Here is a 25,265-nt window from a genome sequence, read left to right on the forward strand (position 1 = left end):
CCTCAGAAACATTTTTATTATAAAAAATCTTAAAAAAAGAAGACCTCGGACCAGACTCGAACATATATCCATCGGATTGCGTTCAATGTTTTGTAGCAATTTAGCCACCTGAATCCTACCTAATGGCAACGAAATATAGTAGTGCTACTGAAGCAAATTATAAATTTTGCAAGTGGCTTATTTGGTAATACACATTGGCCGGATTTTGATGGATCCAGGTTTGAGTTTTATCTGGCGTCAAATTTTTCTGATTTTTTTCTAAGAAGTATGTTTCTAAAGTATTTCCAAATTATATTCAATAAAGAATATTGTTACTTTCTCAAATCTTGCAAATTATTCATTGCATAAAAAAGGTAGAGAAGTTGAGAGGTAGAGAAAAGATTTTTGATCAATTTATATTTTTCATCTATTTAATTTAATTTGAACAAATAAAATATACAATAATTGAAATATGTATATATGAAATTCATTTTATTTATATTAAAGCGAGTTTAAATAGTGTGACCCATTGACTAATATATTATTATGTATGACCATACATCAATATTATGAAATATTCAAATATATACCTTAAGGCGAACTTAGTAAACTACATTTTAATATTAAACATAACCAATTGATAATGCCCGTCACAACAAAACCAGTATTTGATATAATATATTCATATTTTGTGGAAAAAATTCTTATAATGTAAATAGAACCATAAAAATAATAATATGTCATAAAAAGATGACACATGGGCTTTTAATATAAGAGAAATCCAAAAATTACGAGTAGCGCAACGTGGCATAGAAATGTGCATGTTGGTCATAATGCGGAAAGTTCACAAAAGAAAACAATAGATAAAGAAGCAGACAAACAGAAAGTGATGTGATAGATGTCGCTAAGCAGTTGAAGTCACAATAGGCTGGCATGCTGCTTGGTAAATGAACAATCGCTGGATAAATATGCCGGTATACAACAGTACTCAAGGAGCACTAAACTACCACACGGACGCTTTAAAACAAGCTGGATAGATGAACTCACAAAGTTTGATGAATGAATGATCTAATGAGCGAAAATAGTAGAGAGTTATTGACAGTATAATACATATTATAATATGCAATATATTATATTTAGGTAATTTTATTTCAGAATAATTTAATTTAACACACATCCATATTATTACATTACAACGTTTTTATTAACTCGTATTCTTATTTGTCCGGTACAAATCTTGCTATCGATTTTTAACTAACTTTCCGGCTAGCTAGACATTTGAAACTTTTAGAATATATCAGAACATGATGCCGATAAATTATTTTAATACTTTTAGCCATCTTTAAGTAGAATTAAATTTATTTTCAGTTTATTCTGTTTTGTATGAAAAGTTATTTCGACACCATTATTGGTTGCTAGGGGTCTGGGGTCCTAGCAACTAAATTATGTATATATACGTGCGTTACTATGGAAATCAATATGACATGTAAAGTATATTTTTTTTGATCGTTTAAGCTAGTCAAGTCAAATTTATATGGTTCAACAGAATTTAAAAACGTTGTATATAAAAAGTCCTCTTTATCTTGTAATTATTTTAATCATATGTTTATCCTTGTTTTAAAAAAATATTTATTTTTATTTTTAATATTTTTTGATTGGTACGTACATGCAGTGACATAAACATCTTAACTAAGTCAAAACAACTTGTGTATATTTTTTAACAGAAAATAGTCACTGTTTATATATTTATATAAATTTAAAATGTATTATTATCAGACTGTGAGTGAGAGGATACCCCCGGGATCAAAGCTTTCTGTATATCGGAGATACAACAATAGAAAAGGTTTCAAAACTTTACAGACTACTTTGTCAGTGTTCCAGTAGGTTGATTTCATCGAACAAGGTGAGACGACTACATAACGCTGATAAACTACAAAGGAGAATCTAATAGACTGAGTAAATTTGATTTACCCAGTGCACTTTGAGAAACAAACCACTTTAAAATTAATTAAACTAGGATATATTATTTTTTTATCATTAAATTAATCATAAATATGACGTATACCTAGTCATATTGTTTTATTATAACTTATTTTTATTATTCAGTCTAAATTACATTGACTTGCAGATCCAATTTATTTCAAAGACTCACACCGATAGTCTGCCTCGATCGCATCCGATCGTGAAATGTTATTTTGGATCAAATAGGTAACTGAATCGTTCCGTATAATTGCTATTTAAGTTTTACAATTGCTCAAGTGCATGAGTTTTCAAATCTGCGACATTCATTAGCGATTTTTCATGAAGAATATAAAGCGGTTGCTTCGTAAGAATGTATGTATTTTTAAAAAATATACGATTTTTATACAATCTGACCGTAAAAAATCAATCAAACCGTACAAAATCAAGGATTTTTTTTTAAATATGACAATTTAACTATATCCCTATCGTAGTTTATATTATAAGTAAAATGTTCGCCAGATCGCCTTAAAATCTGCTTATGCATCCGGCACCAACGTGTCTAAACGGCCACTAATAAAAATTCTAACTTTTCTTAGATTGATAGATTTCGAGAGACCTATATATTTATTATACATTTGGTTATTTCAAAATTCATAAATATTGACAATCATCTTTCGTAATTTTAATTCAAATTACTTCCTAGTCAGCATCTCTCAAAATTTTTGTTGTAACGTACTTACAATTGTTAATATTTCAAATTAGATTACATTCAGGATAATATTATAAAAGATTTAAAATTTTTACATTGTTCAAATAATCGATTTTCAAATTCTTTCACCGATTAGTTTTAATAACACCTTATACTCGTTTGTACCTGTTTATACGTGAATAAGGGTTAATACTTTTTTTTAAATAGTCATGAAAAGTTTTGAGTGGTAATATTTCTAATATTGGATTACATTCTATACATGTGCATTTAATATTGTCACTTTCATAGCTACGTGTCTAATTTAAATGTTTATAACTGGAGCGTACCCTTACAAACGAACATAATATTTCCATAAACATATTTTTTTTTACAATAAATATGGACCATTTTAGGACACCATATTATAAACGGCATCGTAGAATTTACAATGACAATTATAAATTATATTCTAGATTGTTTTATTAGTCAATGGCTATTTATGTTCTAACATCATTAGTCTTGATAATGGTGTTGCCATCAAAATATTTAACGACTAAGAAAATAACTTGTCGAGTTAGGTATAGTTTATATTATCATTTTGCACGTTTTAAACGTTATTGTTGATTTATTCAACTCGTTTATGATAAACATGACTCCTTATAATCTCCAGCTATAATAAAACACACTTTAATCGATGTAAGAATAATTCGTTATCATTTATTATCTATGAGTAATATAAATTAGTTATATTAAGTTAAACTATCTCTTTTATAGTTGAACACTTGTTCATGACACAAGAAACAAGGGTCATTCGCAGTATTGAATTGCGCAAACACAATTGTAAGTACATCGAGTGGAGATAAAATTCAACTGACCGCAAGGCATCTACTCCAGATCACTCGCTTGGAAAGAAACCCTCAGGTTTGTCTATGTGGAAAGAATACAACTTTACGCTTCCCATTGTAGATATTATCAGATGAAAAAGTTTTGTAGTACAATAGTTAAATTATATTATTTCACTGTGAAAATACAAGCGTGTGTTTATATACATTTTTTTTTATTTGTTTTTTTTTTGTGAAATAAATTATTTTAAATAGGTACATTTTGTTAATATGACGTTTTTTTGGCACTCCTAGTAGGCAGTCCTAGCCTCTACATATATAGGTCATAGAATCAAATCCCACAACATATATCAAATCCATTTAGTGCGTGTTTTTGTCCTCCAGAGAATTGGCTCAACGAGTTGGGTAAAATGAATACCATAAAATCATCATAAAAATCTCCTAAAATAATCTCCATTATATATTATATATGATCATAATATGCTCCACCTTAGCCGGATATTGTTAATTTAATTATTTTTCATTTTTAAAATCACTACAATTGCACAAATATAATATGACACGTTGGAAAACACCGCGATTGTTATTTTTTATCATTGTAAATACTTCATAGTTAGGTGACATATTTTTCAAAAACCCTTTTTATGCGTAGTATAATTGTATAAAAAATAACGAATCAAATTTTAAGCCATACACTTGATATTTCATAAACTTCTTATAAAAATTACAAAGTTAAACATTGAATTAGTATTCAGCACCATAAAATATATTTTTAAACAGAAAATTAATCAAATCAGATGGTAATTATGGAATATTGAACATTTGTACACCATCTTGATATTTATGGGCTTCCAATTGTAAAATGTCAAGTTTAATTTTGAATTAGTTTTTATCACGAAAAAATACACTGAAAATAAATCCGACTTTTATGTTTACTCTAAATTCAGTGGTAGTCTTAAGTGAGTCACACTTCATTGAAAGCAAAATTCATTTGTTTTACTTTTTGTCAAATTCGAATTTTTCCAATAGATTTTCTTTTATTTATTATTTAAAATTCTTACATGTAAATCGACACTCATCTTTTGAATTTGGAACAAATAACAACTGCTATCTATTTAATATATAAATGAAAGTCGGGTTAGTTACACCATTTATAACTCGAGAACGGCTGGACCGATTTTTACGATCTTTGCAATGTTGGATTTGTCTCAGCCCCGAATAGCAGAATAACTATTAAAACATCGGAAAATTCACGGGAAAAAAATTATGAAGAAAATTAATTTTCTCATACATATTGACATTTTGAACAATGAACGCGCAATCGAAAATAAAAGAAAATCACAAAAAATTTAAATCCATATACAACGATACATGACAAAAAGAATAAACAAGAAACAAACAAACAAATGGAGGGCGTTGTGTGCATTATCTATCCTTTGACAGTTGATTCAGTTCAGCCTCAGATAATCCCGAAAGACTTTGTTGTATACTCCGGCGAATTTTGGAGGAAGTTGTCCTGCCTGAATCTTTTTTACTTCTTAGACAGCGTCCAAAAATAAAGCCAAGGATAAAATTACATGATCTCATTGCTGGTATTGCTCATTATTTACCTACCAATTTCAAAAACCATCATTCAAACTTCATTCAACAATCGATCTACGTGAATAATCGAGCCGATTACCAGTTAGGTGCGCAAATAGGTATTTCGATCGTGATTTTCAAACGGTAAGTTGCCTTCGAAAATGTTCACTTTGTGAGGTTATCAATTTTGTGATTGTGTGTGCATCGATAACTGCTTCATTATGTAATTTTGAATTATGTGATTAATTTTCCAGTGTTTATCATTTGATGATTCGTCAAAATGCTGACAACTATTTGCTGCGATTTCGTCAATTGCTTAAAATCGAGACGGAGCGCCTCACTTTCATTCGGTTGAACCAAGCCAAACTGCGATCGGAGGAGTATATTCATTTTCGCGATGCAATCAGCACCATAGGAGATGCAGCTAATGTTGGTCGATTGACTATTCTATCGGCGATGTACATTGGCAGCCCACGTCATATGCATGAATATGCGCAAGATGCAATGACATAAATGTTCGTCATTACGGTCGTCCAGATCTATTCATCACCTTTACATGAAATCCGAAATGAATAGAAATTGTTCAACTGCTACTCCCCGGACAAACATCAAGTGATAGGCACGACATCACCGCACGTGTGTTTAAACAAAAAATTCTGTCGCTGATGAACTACATTGTTAATCATCGCATCTTTGGGGATACTCGATGCTGGATGCATTCGATTGAATGACAAAAACGAAGCTTGCCGCATGCACACATTCTTATTTAGAGAGTCGAAATAATTCGACCAGATCAAAAAGATGACATCATATGTGCCGAGATTCTTGATACCGAAACCGATCCAGACCTGCATGATGTTGTAATTACTTACATGATTCATGGACAGTGTGGCGCCATCAACCCCCAATCACCGTGCATGGTCAACGGCAAGTGTTCCAAGCATTATCCATGAAGTTTAACGGCGGAGACTATCACTGCCAATTATGGTTATCCACTGTATCGGCGTCGATCACCCAATGATAACGGTAGAACTATCACAACGAAAATTAAGTGAAACGATATTGTGGTCGACAACACTTGGATTGTTCCGTATTCGCCACTTTTTTTCCAAAACATTCAAGGCGCATTGCAACGTGGAGTTTTTCAATTCAGTGAAGTCCATCAAATACATCTGCAAATATGTCACCAAAGACAGCGATATTGTAGTTTTTGGCGTTCAAACTCCCAATACCAACGATGAAATCACGCACTATCAAGTTGGTCGATATGTGAGCTGCAATGAAGCGATTTGGCGTATTCTCTCATTCCCCATTCATGAACGTCATCCCACTGCTGTACATTTGGCGGTGCATCTGGAGAATGGTAAACAAGTTTATTTCAACGCATCGAATGTTGATCAACGTGCTGAAATATCTCCAGCGCCAACATTGACCAGTTTCTTTTCGATTTGCCAAAGCGATCCGTTTGCACAAACGTTGTTCTACTCTAAGATGCCACGTTATTACACTTGGAACGCTTCATCGAAGAAATTTCAACGTCGGAAGCAAGGCGATGCGGTTCCTGATCATCCGGATGTGCATTATACTGATGCTCTTGGTCGCATTTACACAGTTCATCCGAAGAATGGCAAATGATTCTACTTGCAGTTGTTGCTGATAAATGTTCGTGGGCCGACATCATTTGAATCACTTCGAACTGTCAATGGTGTAGTGTGCCCAACATTTCGTGCTGCATGTCAAAAGTTCAATTTGCTTGAAAATGATACTCATTGGGACATGACAATCGCTAAAGCATTTGTTTCTGCATCTCCAAGTCAGATACGCACATTATTTGCTATCATTATTTCGACATGCTTCCCATCAAATTCACCTGAGCTGTGGAACAAGTACAAGGATGACATGTCAGAAGACATTTTACATCGAATTCGTGTCAGTTCAGAGAATCCCGATCTCGAAGTGAATGAGGAAATACATAACCAGGCTTTGCTTTTAATCAAAGACATGTGTTATCTCATGTGCGAAAGTTTGTTAGTCAAGTTAGGAATGCCAACGCCTGATTGTGGAATGAATGACGCTTTTAATCAAGAATTGGAACGTGAACGTGAATATGATCAAGATGCATTGAACTTATCGGTTCGATCGAATGTACCAATGTTGAACCCCAAACAGAAAGAAGTGTACGATACGTTAATGAAGGCAATTGATGATGGAAATGGTGGCTTATTTTTCCTCGATGCACCTGGTGGAACTTGGAAGACATTTCTCATGACATTGATTTTGGCCACTGTTCGTGCGAGATCCGAAATTTCTGTAGCAGTTGCTTCTTCTGGGATAGCGGCCACGTTGTTAGACGGATGCCGAATGGCTCATTCAGCGTTGAAATTGCCGTTAAACCTTCAAATGACTGAAACACCGACAAGCAGTATTGCGAAACACTCAGCAATGGCCAAAGTTTTGATAGCAAGTAAAATCATCACCTGAGATAAATGCACAATGGCGCACAAATGCGCATTGGCAGCACTCAATCGAACTATGAAAGATCTGCGCAATTACTCAAGATGTTTTGGTGGCGCAATGATTCTACTATCTGGCAATTTCTGCCAAACACTACCAGTCATCGTAGTATATTCTTGGGTTTTCACCGTGTCTCCTTCTTCCTTCTTTACTCGACGTTTCGGGCTCGTTGTTCGGGCTCGAACTTCATGTTTTCATAAATACAAAAATGCACATTCTTTAATTACACCGCTTGACTATCTCCAGTTTAGAATAATAATAATTATTTTACACTTTCGGTTTTATTATAAAATAAATTATATGCTGAAGATGCCAGAAAGCGAAACCTGGCTCGCAAAAAACAATGTTTATAGAATAATACTAATCTTAGGAGTATTATCAGTTAATAGTATTATTTTATCATGATCTTACTATTTTTGATTAAAGTTATCTATTCTTAATTTTAAAATTACTAACTAAGGGAGAGTTTCTAACTATAATGAATATTTAATTAGTTAATGTGAGGAATAATGTTTTTATCGGCAAAGTTCATCCACTATGTACTTTCCGTAATCAATCAATATGTTTGCAAAAGTAAAATAGGTAAACATTCAAAAACTTGCAGTAGAACAACGTGAAAAAAAATATTCAAAAAAGTTCGAGATAATTTCCACTTGCCTAAATTTTCCAAAAATAAGTTTCAAATTCTCTATTTTATTTCTAATAATATAACGTACTATAACTAGAAAAAAAATCACTCAGCTAAAGAATAATGTAATTTAATTGTAAAGTTTAATAAAGAAAATAGTGTGAAAATCACTGAGACACTAGTTATCCGATATATTATATTGGTGTAAACAAAACTCAGATGTTTTTTGTTCAACTAGAACTCAAAGCGAACAAAACTACTAAACTACCCTAGTTAGTGATCTGCAAAGGATCGTAGCCAGCCGATCTCTTTCGAATCTCTCTCACTCACAGTAAAATGTAATACTTCAAAGGAAACGAAAGACTTGGAGCTTGTTGTGCGAATCTCTATAGTCTACGAAGATCTGTAGACATTACTTCTTGGCGTAGACCTTATTCCTAGCGTCGTCGTAGCACTACTCTAACGGCTCAGTTTTCATTTGATACACATCCGCTTTTTAATAAAATCAATCAGTAATGTAAATTTATACTTATTCAATTTTAATTTGTTGGCAAAATAAAATACAATAGAATTATACAAAAAAAAAGAAAACATAAACTACCGTATATATAAAATGCTAGTTTAAACTCGGTGAGCATAATACATTTTAATCACCATGGTGTCGTAATTGATAATGTGATCTTTTCTGAATGTTTAGACATGAGTTAGAACCTGTGTCAAAATTACATATATTTTTTAAATTTATACTAGGTATTTCCAAAGTATTTATTTTCCAATTTGATTTTGGAAAATAACCGTCGAAGTTTTAACATATACCAACAGAACTCAATTGGATGTATTAATAATATTAATCTAAATATATGAAAAATATTAGCGAGTGTACTGAAACAACTACAACGACTATAGATCTACCATCATAAATTGGCGTTTCAGCGAGGGCGCTAGTATGACATTGAGAATTTTACCATAACTTACAAAAAAATAGTAATTTATAATGTATTATTGGTAGTAGATTTCTGTACAAATATTATGCTATCCATAACTCGAGAAACATGTTGTAAAATTAAATGGCATTTATAACAAATTTATCCTCGATAAACAATTTTAGTTTCAAATTCGACCGGCTGCCAACTTACGATGGTAGATCTTTAACAACTACATTACGTCAGAAAAATAAAATATAAATTTATTAAATGTATTATAATAATTAAAAAAAGTGTTACTATGACAATTTAATTTATGAGAATTACTTATTTGGTTAATAAAAGGGTACTTTTTTACTTAATAACATGAATATAATCAACGAAACTCCATGTGCATGTGCATGCAACTAGTTGAAGGATCAACACAAAATCAATTGATAATAAAAGCAATATGGCGCAGTGAAGTAGTATGCGTAGAAAAACTAAAATTACTCACATCTATAAGACGTGTATTTTTTGCTAATTTGCTTTTGCAGCAAATTTCACACGTTCAACGTATGCTACGCATCTTGCGCTGACGTTCTGTACCAAATGTATTTAAAATACAGTCTGCAGCGTATGGTTACTACTGGTGGCTGTGGTTAGTGCACGCGACATCCGTGCCATCAATGCCACTTATTAAATTTCATCTAATTATATGAAATCCATCAATATCCGTAGCACAAACCAATACTGAGTTAGCTATTACTTCTTGACGTAGACCTTTTTCGTAGCAGCGTAGCACTATTGTTCCAGCTTATTGTGTTTTACAGGAAGCCGTGTGCTTTGCTAAGATTCTTACGTTCAACTATTAAACAAGTAAGGGTGTGTCTTCATCTTACAAAGCTCGGCCCAAGTTGCTTATTGAGACTAGTATTTGATTACTTAGTTCAGGATATTTGATTTCTCTATATAGTCATATAATTTTTAATCATTACAGTAGCAACGGTAACATAATAGAAGTTTTTTTAATCATATATTTTACTTGATAATAAATTCATTTGAATTCCTTTTCTTTATGTAATTATTTTAATAATTTCACCTTATTGATTTTTTGCAATTCAATTCACTTTTCTAAGAAATTTCTCTATATTGAGGATGGCAACCCTATTTTTTAGTAAGAATGTAAAATTATATGTAAAAATTATGATTGCAAAATAGGTTTTTTGTAAATTTACTAAAAAAAATATTAAGTACCATATATTTTCCAAATTACACATTTACTTAGGTACTTATCACGCGCAGTGCTGGCGCATAGGGAAAGCATAAGATCGCGCCACTTCCCTTGATCAATTGCCATGGCTTACAACTTACGCCATATGAGACTTGCATTGCGTGGATCGGTTATATAGCTATGAAACATCACATCTTACCAAGCTTCAAAGGTCTTGGCTTTTTAACTTTGACAATAGATGTCTCCACCAAATCTTAGTTGTACAAACACTCAAATTTGTGAGCAAACATAGGAATACCAGGTTGTTGAAGTAATTACGCACTTAGTAGACTTACCACAATTAAAGCCATATAGGGGACAAATGGAGCACCATGTTGCGATACATGTCGCTCAACATCTACGTCGATGTCTCGGGAACAATGTCGAGAAATATATTGCCTTTACACACCAGGACTCACATCAGTTGTCGCATAAATGTCACCCGAGGAGGTTGTGTTGGTCAGTGCTGCATACATATCTATTCTAACGAGTAGTTTATCTAAACGTAAGAGAAAAAAAGGTTGTGGGTGCGGAACTACTCACTACAAAGAGAAAGAAGAGTGGATAATCGAGTGACTCGTGTTAAGCGACATGTTGCGCACCTGTCTACACTCACCAATACGGGACAAACGCGCTGCCCGTGCGCCATGCAACATGTCCCGGGTCACCATGTTGCGTGAAACGTTGGGGGACAGTACTTAACATTGCAGAGTCACGTAGATATTTTGTCCCTTGTGAACGAGGCTTTAATGAGATATTTGTTATTTTTTCATTTATGTATTTTCAAAATATAGTTTAAAGCTATTCGAAGATAAACATAGGGTTTAATAAATAATTGTTGGTAGTTATATTTATTAAGTTTCCCCAAACATATTTAAGAACACAATATTAAATCTGCATCAGGACAGGTACCACATAAAGTATGAATGGTTTATTTTTATTTGAAAAAGCACAACAAACTCACAAAAATAAAGCATTTGTAACTAGCAATATATTGTTGATAAATTAACATATACACTTATATTACTTACATATTTTTATTTCTACATGAAGAAATAGAATTAGCTATATTATATATATAGCTGATTTATATTTCTCGCATATGAATAATTTATATAGCCTTATGTACAAGTAAATCTTTCTGTAACGTTATTTATACTAACCTACTGTAACTGTAGCATAGAAAGATTTTACAACACGCAACATATTTTGCTTTACTTTTTTTCGTCTGTGAGACAGCTGTCTACAAAATAAAACGACGTATGTGTGTAACTCATATGTTTACGATTGTTCAAAAAGCACATTTTTTTCTGATGCTGTCATAAACAACCGAAAATAATGGGGAAATATTTCGATACCCTTGTTCAATACGGTAAGAAGTCAAACACTTCATTCTAAGATAATGGCGCTTGAAATTTTTGATAAAACTCTTTTTTATTTAAAAATTTAAATATATTTGTTTTGATATAATTCCTTATAAAAATTATATACATATAATAATAAAAATTATAACTGTATTTTTCAGAAAATGTTATACTTAGGTACCATTTTATAACAAATTCAAGATCTTCAATTTGTTTCAATTTCGAATTAAGCTTATTAAACAGCATTATTACTTTTTTTACATGGTTATTGATTCTAAATATTATATTTTAAAAAATGTAAATTATATGTGTAATATATATCAGATACTATGTCCTATCTTAATAAGATCATATGGGCCTCCACAGATTGGAGGTTTGTATTAACAGATTGTTTTTACGAGAAATGGATGTTAGCAACTTGCTCAACCTATTTAGTCCATGCGCTAACTCAAACACAAATTTTAAAAAAACAATATGTATATTTGCCATACCCAGGATTAGAATCTGGGACCTACGACGTTATAGACCGACGCTTAAGCCACTCGGCCATCGTGTATATATATTCAAGACATAAATTTCATACCTAATTGCTTTTAAGTAAGTGTTGATAAAAATAATAAATTACAATAAATCATCACAAAACAAAACCTATACTTAAAATAAAAGGGGACCTTAGTTTAAATAATTACAAGATAAAAAGAACTTTGTATATACAACCTTTTTAAATTTTCTGTTGAACCATATAAACTTGACTAGACTAGCTTAAACGATCAAAAAAATTTGTACTTGACATGTCATATTGATTTCCATCGTAACGCACGTATATATTAATAATTTAGTTGCTAGGACCCCAAAACCCTAGCAACCAATAATGGTGTCGAAATAACTTTTAATACAAAACAGAATTAACTGAAAATGAATTCAATTCTAGTTAAAGATGGCTAAAAGTATTAAAAATGCATTGGCATCATGTTCTGATATATTGTAAAAGTTCACCGTTGCACAGTCTACCGGACAAATAAGAATACGAGCTAAGAAAAATGTTGTAAAATACTATTTTCCAATAGGTGGTGCTTTTTATACAACTTTATGTGAGAGCTTTATGTTTGGTTTTTTGGAATTATTTCATTTTTTCTTTTGCATATAAAATTACTTTTCAAAATACTTTTGTTGTTTTGAATATTGATATCTTGGAAATATTCGTAAAAACAATTTTATCCATAATATCGTAAAAAATTAACATACCTACACAGTTATAAAAAAAGAGAACAGTGTAAAAATATAATGTATAAACAGTTTTCTAGAAAGTCGGTAAAATTTATATTCATATTTAGTAATCTGTATTTTTTTTAATTTTTCTAGTGTATTTATTTTCCAGTTATATAAACTGATTTATTTCTGCTATGTTGTCTAAAACATCTATCTTTTTTATTTTAATGTTGCAAAATGTATACTGTTATAATTATTCATTCTTTTAGAGATTTGCAACTCCCGGACCCTTTTTATTTTAAAAACTCTATTTCGTTTCTAAAAAGGATTGAGCAAACAGCGCGGTATCGTGAAAATACAGCATAACGGCCTTGTTTGTCGTATGATTTTTCATATAAATGTTCCTCACAGCTCACTTTAGAGGCCATTTGCGAGCATGTTCCCGACTAACCTCGATACACATCGCAAGGTAGCGTCTACGGGAAGCTATGCACTGCCAAAGCAATAAAAGGAAACAGTGTAATATTTATTTTTGTTATTTTATCACAAAATACCTCAAATAATATTGTTTGCATTATTTACGGTGATTTTCTCTTTCTGTCTTAAATAAAACATATCTCGCAAGCGTGATAACAATGAACCAATATCTTATCACGTATTGAATGACCTTGAATAAATTGAATTAAGAAATTAAATGTATTTCAGGCACCTAATTTATGTACTCTATAATCATGACTTAACTTTTTCCTTACTTTATCTGAAATCATTACAAATATTAGGTGCAACATCTTCAATCCAAGATGGTTTCCGCTTCAAACATTAATAATAAAAACCAATCAAAACTCCTTTTACAGATGTTCTATGATAATTTTAGACTTAACCTTTTTTGTTCTCAATAAAAAAATACACTAAAATGTCATTAAGTATGTCTTTAAATCTTCAATTGTTCATGAGATGCTTTTTTGAACACGTGTAATAGGTTTTTAAACGATTTATATTAATTAACACTCATGGTCGAAAATTAATAATTTGGGGTATATTTGGAAACTAACCCTAAGTCATATGTACGAGTATACTCTGTAGGACAGATAATATATATATCTATTTTTCAACTTGAAATCAACATTGGTTCACAATCACAATAAATATTTTATTACAATAATAAACTTCTGTTAACGCCTGCATTGTACCTTAAAATTTATTTTTTAATAAAATATATTCGGTAAACTTTGCATTAGAGTATGCAATTGACTCGTCACTTTGAAGAAATTTCAATATTTTAAATTCTGTATTTTCTATAAGTATCTTGCTGATGCATTATGAAAAAATATCTATAGCCAATTAAGAATTCTACATCTTATGTATTATTCATTAATTAAACTATTTAATTACAAAAACTAATTAATCATACGTATGGTTGTAACCTAAGAAAAATATGTTTATATATTTGCAATTTCGCATATTATGTTAAGCACATAAACTACTAAAATGCATCAAATCGTAATAAAAAGAATATTTAAAAAATATTATGATTTACAGAAACCAATTATTTAAAGTGACATAAATAAACGTTGACATTATTATTCATTTTTTGTCGTATATTCATTTCAAAAAAGGTTTTCTTAAAAAAGATTTGAAAATAAATTACGATATAAAATATATACTAACGTTAAAGTTAATAACCACTTACGCTTGACGCACAAAAGCGTCGTTTGTCACTAATTATTATCAATGAAATAATTTAGCGAGTGTTATTATTTTTGTGTCATTTCTGTTAAATTATGTAAGTATTCAATTATCAAATTGTATATTTATATTTCCTTTTGAATTCGCGTAGTGCAATTAAGTAAGTACGAGAACAAAATATTATTCAAACAATTTTATCCTGAAACTGCATCGTATCTACATGTTAACTGAACTAAAATAAAGTCTCTCTCGTGTAAGTTGACAAGTGGCAATTTTATAGAAATAATGTGTGAATCTATAAGGGAAACTAAAACAAGTCAATTTCAGGAAATATCTTTAAATAACTTTTCGTCTTCAGTAACCAAATTTGCTACCCTTCATCCAGGTCATGCAGTTCCAGATTTCATCAAATCAAACGTTAAACCTTCTATTCTAATAAAAATAAAACACATACCTACTTGTACGTGCTTACTTAGTTATAGATATATGTTAATTACCATAGACTGCACAGAAAGGAGTTTATAGTAACAGCTATTTTAAAAAAAATGGCTGTTGGCCATTTTTCCAACCTATAGGGCTCTAATTATATTGTATAACAATATGCATTTTTATCCAGTCTTGGGATCTAACCCACAACCCAAGGTTTTAATTTTAAAACACAAAAGTAGCTGTCTACTAGTGGCGAAGGGTGGAATAAGGCTATAGAGACCCGACATAATTAGCGTACACTAATATTTATCAGTCATTACTTATAGATATTTTTTTATTTGTAGAAGAATATTTTTTTTTATATATATTACGATTTGGCTTACACAGGGTTTAATTGAATCATAAAACTAACCAACATCATCTGCAATTTGTATCCTTAGTTCATATAAAACTAATAAACATGACAAAGTTTAGTGTGCACTATTTATGTTGAATCTCCATAGCCTACCTACATTCGTCGCCACTGGTGTCTACCGTATTTTTTATGTCTTTTTTTATTGTGGAGCATGGTTATTTTGTAAATATTCAAACATAATTACAAAAAAAATAACATTCCATTGGAGTGTAGAGTATAGAGAAATTAAAATATATTTTATTTTTAAAATATAATATTATTACAAAACTTAAACGATAATTAATTGATTGATTAAAAACAAACGGAAAGTAATGTAAATCCCGGAAACTCGATTCTATTTCCAAATTTTTACATATATGACACCGGATGTTGACAGTGATTATCTGCTATATGGTGGTTGAATCGTTTATGGATAAAGACAAAAACAGAGTAAAACAGTTTATTAATGATCGTATTTTAAAATGTTTCGTTTGAAAAAAATATATAGTTTGCATGTTCATATTGAGATTTTTCGTCAACCATATAGGTCATTGATTTCCAAACTGTGAGGCGCGTCTCCCTGGGGAGGCGCGGAGTGTTGCAAAGGGAGGCGCGAAAAGTTTGATACAAATTTAGCCATCGTTTGCAGTTTGCAAATGCATAGTTTATAAAGAGCCTGGGGCTCGGGCATCACACACATCACAAATTTACTCTAATAGTTTTAAAAAGTCGCCTGCGGCGCTAATTTGCTTCAGAACTATTAAATATTTAAATGTGTGGTTGTGCGTTGCAATTATTTGATGTGATACCTATATGATGATTGCTATACTTAATTGATAACTCCCATGTATAATTTAGGAAACACTACTTCAGAGCACCATGTTGCCCTTAACATCAGCGATAGGTAGGTGAGCCCGTCAAAGATCTTGGCCTGGGGGCCCGCTTCAGGATGCCATTTGTTAATAAACGATGATGAATTTGGACTGACTACTATTGAAAAAGAAAAATTGATAGAATTATCATGCGATTTTGGTTGAATCGAAGTGAAGAATAATATAATAATTTATCAATAAAAGCAATGCAAGTTGTATGTAAATTATTGCTACAATTGATTCATAACATCATATTTACGCGAAACGGGATTTTCTGCATTAGCTGTAATGAAATTCAAATATCGATCCCGTTTAGTAGAAAAAGAGCACTGTGTGCTAATAAAGAAGCACATCCATCGCATGAAAAAAAAAAAAAAATGAATATAATATAAGTGGTAAAACCTTCTTAAATCATTTTTTTATAAGTAGGTACATTTTTGGCTATTTAAAATGGTGTCTGTATTATTTAATGAAATAAAGAGGGGGAGGCGCCAAGATTATTTTTTTTAAAAGGGAGGCAGGCGTAGTAACATAAAGTTTGGAAACCACTTATATAGGCAGTGATGCGTTTATTAATATATTAATTTGAATTGCGCACTTAGATACATTAATTAAATTGCATTTTTTTATATATCAAAAGAAACCCCTGTATTTGTTTGTTTGAAAATTATCGAATCAAACTTGTTGAGTAACGTCAATCTTGGGTCAACAATTATTCTGATATCACGAAATATGACTGCTATGACTAACGTGAACTATATTGCTTGGCAATAAAAATGGCGATGAGTGAATTTTGTATAAAAGCATTTGTCGGGTTTTAAATCATATATTACTTATCTTTACACCATGTATAAACATTAATCTAGATCTTCAACCCATTTATATATAAAGTAAACGCTCACAGAAGGCGGCGCAACGAGGTGGATAGGTACCACATAACGCATTTTGCAATTAAGTAGTAGTAGTGTTGTGAAATATTTTCTTTTATTATTTCGGAAACTAGATATGACAAATCACAAAACGATAGGCGAGTAGTCGAGAGAACCTAGAAAGCCGATAAAATCAACTCTTAGTGTGATCTTCACTATTAAATTATTAAATTACATTTTATTTGGTTTGAGTGGTTGTACCACTAGAAAAATTGGCACCTGCATCATTTTCACGTGTTCTTCTATAGAATTAAAGCTATGTCTACATATTGCGACATATATTTATTTTCAGGAGTGCATGAGATTAAAATACACGTCGTTCACTACGTAAATGAATATACAGGCGTTATCGCTTTTACCGACTGCCAATTTACAGTAGTCGTGATAACAAGTAAAAACACGAGACTTTTTGCCCCGGAAACTGAACAAAAATACACGGGGAATTCTGCGAGAGATACACAATTCAAACACGACATTCAAAAATTACGGGCTTAACAATGGCGCACTCATTCAACAAATTAAAGCGATATTCCTCGGATATTCTTTTATTCCCATAGAAATGCATTGTGCCCGGAAATGGACCGTGGCGTGGTTGTGAAGTTTGTTTTTATTGGAAGCCGGCAGGGTCGCACTTCCTTCTTTCTGAATCGATGCCTTTTTATCGCCTCAATAAAGCAATGGCACATATCCGTTTATTTTCCATTATTTTCAAAGAATTTCCATTGAATAGATAGACATAGATATATTTCAGAGACTAAAATATCATTTTAGTCAATTAAATATTGCAGCAGGCGAGGGAACTTTACATAAAACATACATTTTAACCACCAACTAACTGTATTTCTAATTAAACTATTGTTTATTGTAGAAAAATCGTAATTTTTAAACCTCAGAAAAAAAATATTGGATCTAGTAGGACTCGAATTCACCCCTTCATATTCCTGGTAAATGCTTTTAACTGAGCTACTTTAAAATCTGCAGACAATATTATTTACATGTTTGTACTTATATGTAATATGTAAAAAAAATATTTAATTCTGAAATAGATAAGGTGTGTGAATATTTTTATGTTTCATTTAAATTCAATAAATAATTCACAAGATATAAAAATGTTGCATTCGTTATTCTATACTTCAGGAATATAATATATATTAGATTGTTGTTTTTATTTAATAAAACGCAATTTTTTTTATAGTACTTATTCCACTTTAATTAATATATTAGGACCGGTTTCGTCCGCCTCAGTGGGACATTTTCAATGTTACACAGCGCACAGTTGAAAATGTCCCACTGAGGCGGACGAAACCGGTCCTAATATATTAATTAAAATGGAATAACTACTATAAAAAAAAATTGCGTTTTAATAAAGAAAAACAACAATACAATGCAGTTCCACCATGAATTGACAGTTAACAAAATAAAAGACATATATATTAGAAATTATTCTTCAAATTTAAAGATACACTGATGATATACATTTGATTGTTAATTTTTGTTTTTTTAAATAATCACTTTATGATGTTATGTAAAAAAATAGTATATAATGTTTTGATGGAAAATTTACTAATTTACGGTATTATTTGAATATTCACGTTCAGGTGGTTGAAATCCATTAGAATGGGCTTAGGAACAATGTTGTTAATAACTCTACAATATTTGAGTATTTTATATTGACAGCTGTTTTGTGCTACAAAAAGCCATCTTTAGAGCGAAAAATAATAACTAATTTTCAAAAGTGAGAAGAGAGAATGTATTGTGTTACGAGTAGTTTATTTTCTTTGAACACTTTCGCACAACAGTGGTATAGTTTCATTTTACTATAATAATTTAAATTTACAAACTTCAAATACCTATAAGTATTAAAATGTATGATCACTATTTACCCATCATAGTGAATCATCGAAGTAATATTTATTTTTAATAGCGATATTTTCTTGCTTAACTAACTCAAAGCTAAATGAAAAACTAAAGCATAACAACTCGGGTCAAATAATTCTTATTACTTGTTGATTAGTTTTATATAATCATACATCATCTAAAAACGATTTGAGTTACTCCATCTCCACCCGACATATACGCAGCCGCGATTTGTACATAGCTGCATTTCATGGTACTATAAACGTGTCAGAATGAAAAGATTTTAGCGGTATACTTCCTTATCCCGAAACGAAGCTGCACGGGACTGATGTACCGACCATGCACATTGGTAAGAGTTTAGAAAATAAATAAGAATCTTGACTTGTTCTGCCGTAATTTATGTGTAGTTATATGAAATGTCCTCTGTACCTCTGTACTGAAACTCTCTCGAAACAAAGGTGTCAGGAATTGAAAGTGGTGAATCTAAGGAGAGATCGGAATTATTCCGTCGTCCATACGACACAGCAAGCTTTTCAAATGCTTCAAAGTTGGCCTAGTCAATCGGGCCCGTGTGTGCACGGACCATGGCAAACAGCTCTACTCGGTCGAATTCCATTAGCGGGCAGTCTCGATGTCTTTATTATAAATTGCGAACGTTGTTACGTTTGGTTTGCTACGATAAATAGTTATATAATCTAGAAAATTTCTGCCAATGTGCTTTACTAATTGAGCCATCTCCATCCTAACTAATTACGACGAAATTAACTCTTAGTATAAAAAACTGAAGTGCTTTTTTTTAAATAAAGAATAAAACATTCTCAAATCTTGTGAATTATTCGTTGAATAAAAAATTGCTTTTGAAAATATATTCAATGTAAATTTCCTTCGCCGCTTATTTTCACATTATATTATCAAGAACACTCAGTGCAAAACTAGCAAGTCTTTGTTAAAACCTTCTGATATATTCACAGTGACAAGGGTATGAAGCCGTAGTGAGTACGACGTCTGATATCCTTTGGGATTAGAAAAAGTCTTGGTGACTAACTTGAGGCTTCAAAGGCTAATAATATATATTAAATATATTATTACATTTTTACACGCTACTGAATATTATAGTGAACAACATGAATGAACAATAAATGAAATATTATATACTTAAATCACAAATAATAATTATATTTTTTAGGTTGGCTGCGATGGCTGCGAGATTACAGGTTTGAAAATTCACATATTGTTTTTTTCTGTGTGTTTGAACCTGGAGTATGGATCTAATAAATAATTTGAGCAAGTGGCTAACATCCATTTTAGGTTTAAAATGATAAAACCTTCACTCTGTGGAGGCTCATATTATTATCCTCTTAGGATCGAACATGATGATGTAATTATGTGTTGTGCAGGATTTTCTAAAGGTGTTATATTTTACAAAACAATTCGCTTTATTTTTCATGTAAAATATGTTAAAAATATGAGGACGTGTTGCTTAAAATATTTGATTATTGAACTGTTGTCATGGATTTTTTCCGTCTTTTTTCCTTGGTGTTTCGGGCTCATTGAAGAGGGCCTTGTTAAAAATAATTAATAATCAAAATAGTTGTTAGCCCGATTGCACATATAAAATCATCACGACTGGGATATGGGGATATACCAAAATGGCCTGCAATGTTCCAATTCCGCGCGTGCTGGCTGGAACATTTCAAGATAGTTACGTTACGCACCCAGCCGAAACAAATGAAAAACCAGCATCTACGTCTATGTCGCACCGACGCTATGTAGGGCAGTACAATTAGTTACGTGTGTTTTGTGAAGGATAACAAAATCACATCGATTAATTCAATATGTTGCAGTCGAGACGAGTTTATATGTGTGATCAGGTTAACATGTATTAAGACCAACTCCCAGGAATTAATTAAATATAAGTTATAATTTCTCTAAATAGACCCGCACATTTACTGCCTTAACTCTATATAAATAACAGAAACTAGTGACAAGTGCTGATTTCTTTGAGTCTCCTGTGGGTGGGGTGACAATATAAATGTGAATCATACAATAAAAAATTCTACATTTTGTATCAAAATACACCGATAATATTGATTGAATATAAGCATGGCCTATGTTTAAAAACGTCATGACTTTTGGTTTATCAACGAAATCCATATTCCACTAGGTATATTATATTATGAAAAATCCTATGAGGTTATGGTTTTAAAATAGCGGAAAAACTAAATATTATTCTAGATTATTAAATATCCATTTTTTTAAAATTTGCATTGTGATCTTATATATTATTAATCTTATTATTTTTCCATGAGTGGCGTCCGGGCAACCGGAAACGGATCTGTGTGCAAAAGGGACATCATTGCAGGTTGCATGTGCACTCTTTCACCTGCTCGCAAAGCTCATTGCCCATTATTCTCTGAATCCGAGCTCGATTCAACAATGTCTCGAAAAAATACCGACGCCATTTCATTTTATTTACCGCAATCCTTGCGATCGACGGCTGCGGCTTTCGAGTATTGCTCTTCCCATTTTAAAATTTCATTGTTGGCGCTTTAAACGTCAAGCTTGCAATCACGGTTTAAATACACGGTTTATCGCAAATATAATTTACAACAGCATAAATATAATTAATTATTCGAAAAAAAAAATCGTAGAAAAATATATCGAATGCGACTTATAAATCAGTCTTAGAGACCGTTTTAGAAGACTGGTTTAGATACGAGATTTTTTCTTAACAACTATGCATTTAAGATTTTATTTTAAATTGCATTAATATAAGTGACTTGACTTTTGTAATAGTAATACTGATATTCAATCCTAGACAATTTCAGGATTTCTATCCATTTAAACACCCTTGCTAATAGTATTTTTACTTTGAATATTTTTACACAATTGCCATTAAAATGAATGCCTTATAAACGTGGTGTTGATCCCAAATACTTTGTATTTCTTCGACAAAACATAATATGAACCAGTCTACCAAAGCCTCCAGATAATGGAATGGCTTTCAACAACATATCTGAGATGCATTCTGCAGTTTTTTAGGCATATTACTCAGCGGACACATAGTTGCATTTTTTTTATTTTTATCATTTAATAGGACTCCATTAATTCCCAATGCGTTACCATTGTTCCCAGAATTGACGATTTTACACCACTTGAATGTATTATTTTTGATGATTTATTATTAGATTTTGACGATTTATTATACGCCTTTTGGTGACTGTACACGTGGCTGAAGATGCCAAAAGGCGAAACCCGGGTCGCATAAAACGACTCAAATGGAATCGTATAAAACTTAAATCTATTAGAAAAAATGACAGTAGGTATATTGCATACAAAATGTCATACAAATTTAGCGACCGATATTCGATTTATAGTACAATATGCATTTTGGTATAAACGTATAGATGTAGCACACTTCGACTTTTATATAATATAAGTACATAATAAATGCTAAATACAGGGATATAAATTAAAGGAAAATCATTTTTATATTTTTGTCTTTTCTCATTGCAGATTCATTTATATTAAGATCCACGCTTCTGTTATTAGATACATTTAACATAATGTGCCTCGTATTTGTGTTAAAATCTTAAAAAATACATAAGAAATGAACCGTTATAACTTATATGAACATAACATTACAAATATCAGTATCGTAATAAATAAATAAATAAATAAATCAACTCGTCAAACTAATAAAATGTTGCCAAGATTATATTTTTTTTTATATTTTACATCTGGTCCTTGAAATTTTAAGAATTCAAAATGATCAATTATCACCTAATCTTGAGATGTTTATCGCTTAGCCAAACATCAAAGCGTTTTTTGTGTATCTGTAATATTATTTAACTACTTTTTTTCTGTTTTTATTTTTATAATCATTAATCAGTATAATAACATTATATAAACTTAAAGCTATTATAATATATATATACATATAAATAGGTAGAGTTAGTGACTAACAACATTGTTTCCTAACAAAAATCACTTCAAAACTGTTACTTATGTTAGAATATAAAATTATTGACTTTAATAATTAAAATTCTTAAGTCATTGCACTAATCGTATATTAGTCGTAATAGATACACAATAATTTTGTTAGTGTTGTTGAGAGGAAAAGTACGTGGTTTTTTAAAATAAACCACTGAGATATTCATATATAGTTGATAATAATATATATCTTATATTTTATCTAAAAAATAATGTCATAATTATTCTACTCAAAGCATTTTCAAGTCTTTAATAATATCTTACTAAAGTTAGATTACATACTGATTAAACCTTACTTAATCTGTTTTTGCAGTACTGTAGACTGTATAGTACACCAGATGCCATCAGGAATGTAAAATATATATTGAAACGTTGCACAATCCCAGAACTCATCCAGAGACCTGCTCAATACCGATAAATTTTGACATATTGTGGTCTATTGGAATTTTCATAGAAAGTAATATTTACAAATCAGTCTAGGGAAAGCTTTCACATTGGGCAAACAAAATTGCAGGTGCATACAATTTCTTGTAAGATATTTATTTATTTGAGTACCTGTACGTTTGTTAACATTTTTATGGCATAGCAAAGTCATTCTAACTACTATCTTTACATTCATCATTTTAATACTCTACTATTATTTTAGCTACGTATAATTTATATCTTTCGTGAGATACTGTGTCTTATAATTTAGATTCTTACTTAATCTTATTATTAATTTAAGTATACAATATTAATAATTATTAATAACTCTAAGGGAAATATATTGTATTATTTAAGCATGCATGTACATGATTTCAATTACTCCATATCCACCCGCCATGTATATTATGCAGCCGCGATTTGTGCACGTTTATACGCTTTTATACGCTTTTAGTACCACAATTTCTTGTCCCGAAATGAAACTGCACAGGGATTATGTAGAAACTATACACCTTGGTGCTTAAAGTAAGAGTATAATACAATTAAAAAATAATTTTGACTTGCTCTGCTGTTATTTATCTTTAGTGACATGAAATAATGTTCTCTGTACCCGTATACTGATTCCCTGCCAAAAGAGAGAAGTCAAGAGCTGAAAGTGAATAAAAATATTTGTACAACTGAATAGCTGCGTCATTAGCTTTCAACATGTCATCGACATGACAGACCATCATGTATTCTATTGTGCAACAGATTTAAATTCGCAGTTTGTGATATCAGAGTATCCCTTGGGTTCAAGTTACTTCGATTCTTATGTAGTTTATCGTCCTCTTAAGTTTTACATTACACCCGAAATAGTATAGCTTCTCGTCTGACATCTTTTCCGTAACATCTCGCAATCTTTTTTACTGCGGATAATTCCGAAATCTATTCGGTTGTTAAGAAGGCTTTTCATTGGTTCTAATCTTAATTACATGTGTACTGGATATTGAAGGAAACTTCTTACGCATATCTGGTGGCGTAACTTTTCCCAGAGACTGCAATATTATCACTGCGTATTGCTTCCAATTACTCCAGACTCCAGAGCCTCTTTTTGCGTGTAATTCGTTCTTCAACACTGTCGGCTCTCCTACATTCAATATGACAAATATCGTAAATCGTACCCTCAGGGAAGAAGGCAAAGGAATCAAGTGGTATGATAATGTTCTCCTTCCTCTGTTGCCTTACCGAAGACTAGATTTCTGTGCGGTTCCCTAGTTAGTATATACTCCTGTTTCATTTAACTACTGTCGTCTTGAAGGTAGTTGTCAGGTAATTTACTTTCAGAGATGTGTTTGAGTCAGAGTTGTGAACTTTGTGAGAATGAGACCAGTGGATTTCGGATGTACGAGAAGAATTTAGGGAATATTTTGTCAGTTTTCAAGGAGAGTTACCTTGGTAATATAAAGTATTATAATTACAAGATGAAATGAACTTTTTATATACAACGTTTTTAAATTTTCTGTTGAATCATATAAACTTGACTTGACTAGCTTAAACGATGATAGAATACTGAAATGTCACTTTGACATTTCATATTGATTTCCATAGTAACGCACGTATATATTAATAATTTAGTTGCTAGGACCCCAAAACCCTAGCAACCAATAGTAGTGTTTTACTTTTTACAGATTTCTTCCAAAATAACTTTTCATACTAAACAGAATTAACTGAAAATGAATTCAATTCTACTTAAAGATGGCT

Source organism: Rhyacophila brunnea, unplaced genomic scaffold (genome assembly GCF_057557595.1).
Source record: "Rhyacophila brunnea isolate RB1 unplaced genomic scaffold, BYU_Rbru_1.0 scaffold_10, whole genome shotgun sequence".
Taxonomy (NCBI): domain Eukaryota; kingdom Metazoa; phylum Arthropoda; class Insecta; order Trichoptera; family Rhyacophilidae; genus Rhyacophila; species Rhyacophila brunnea.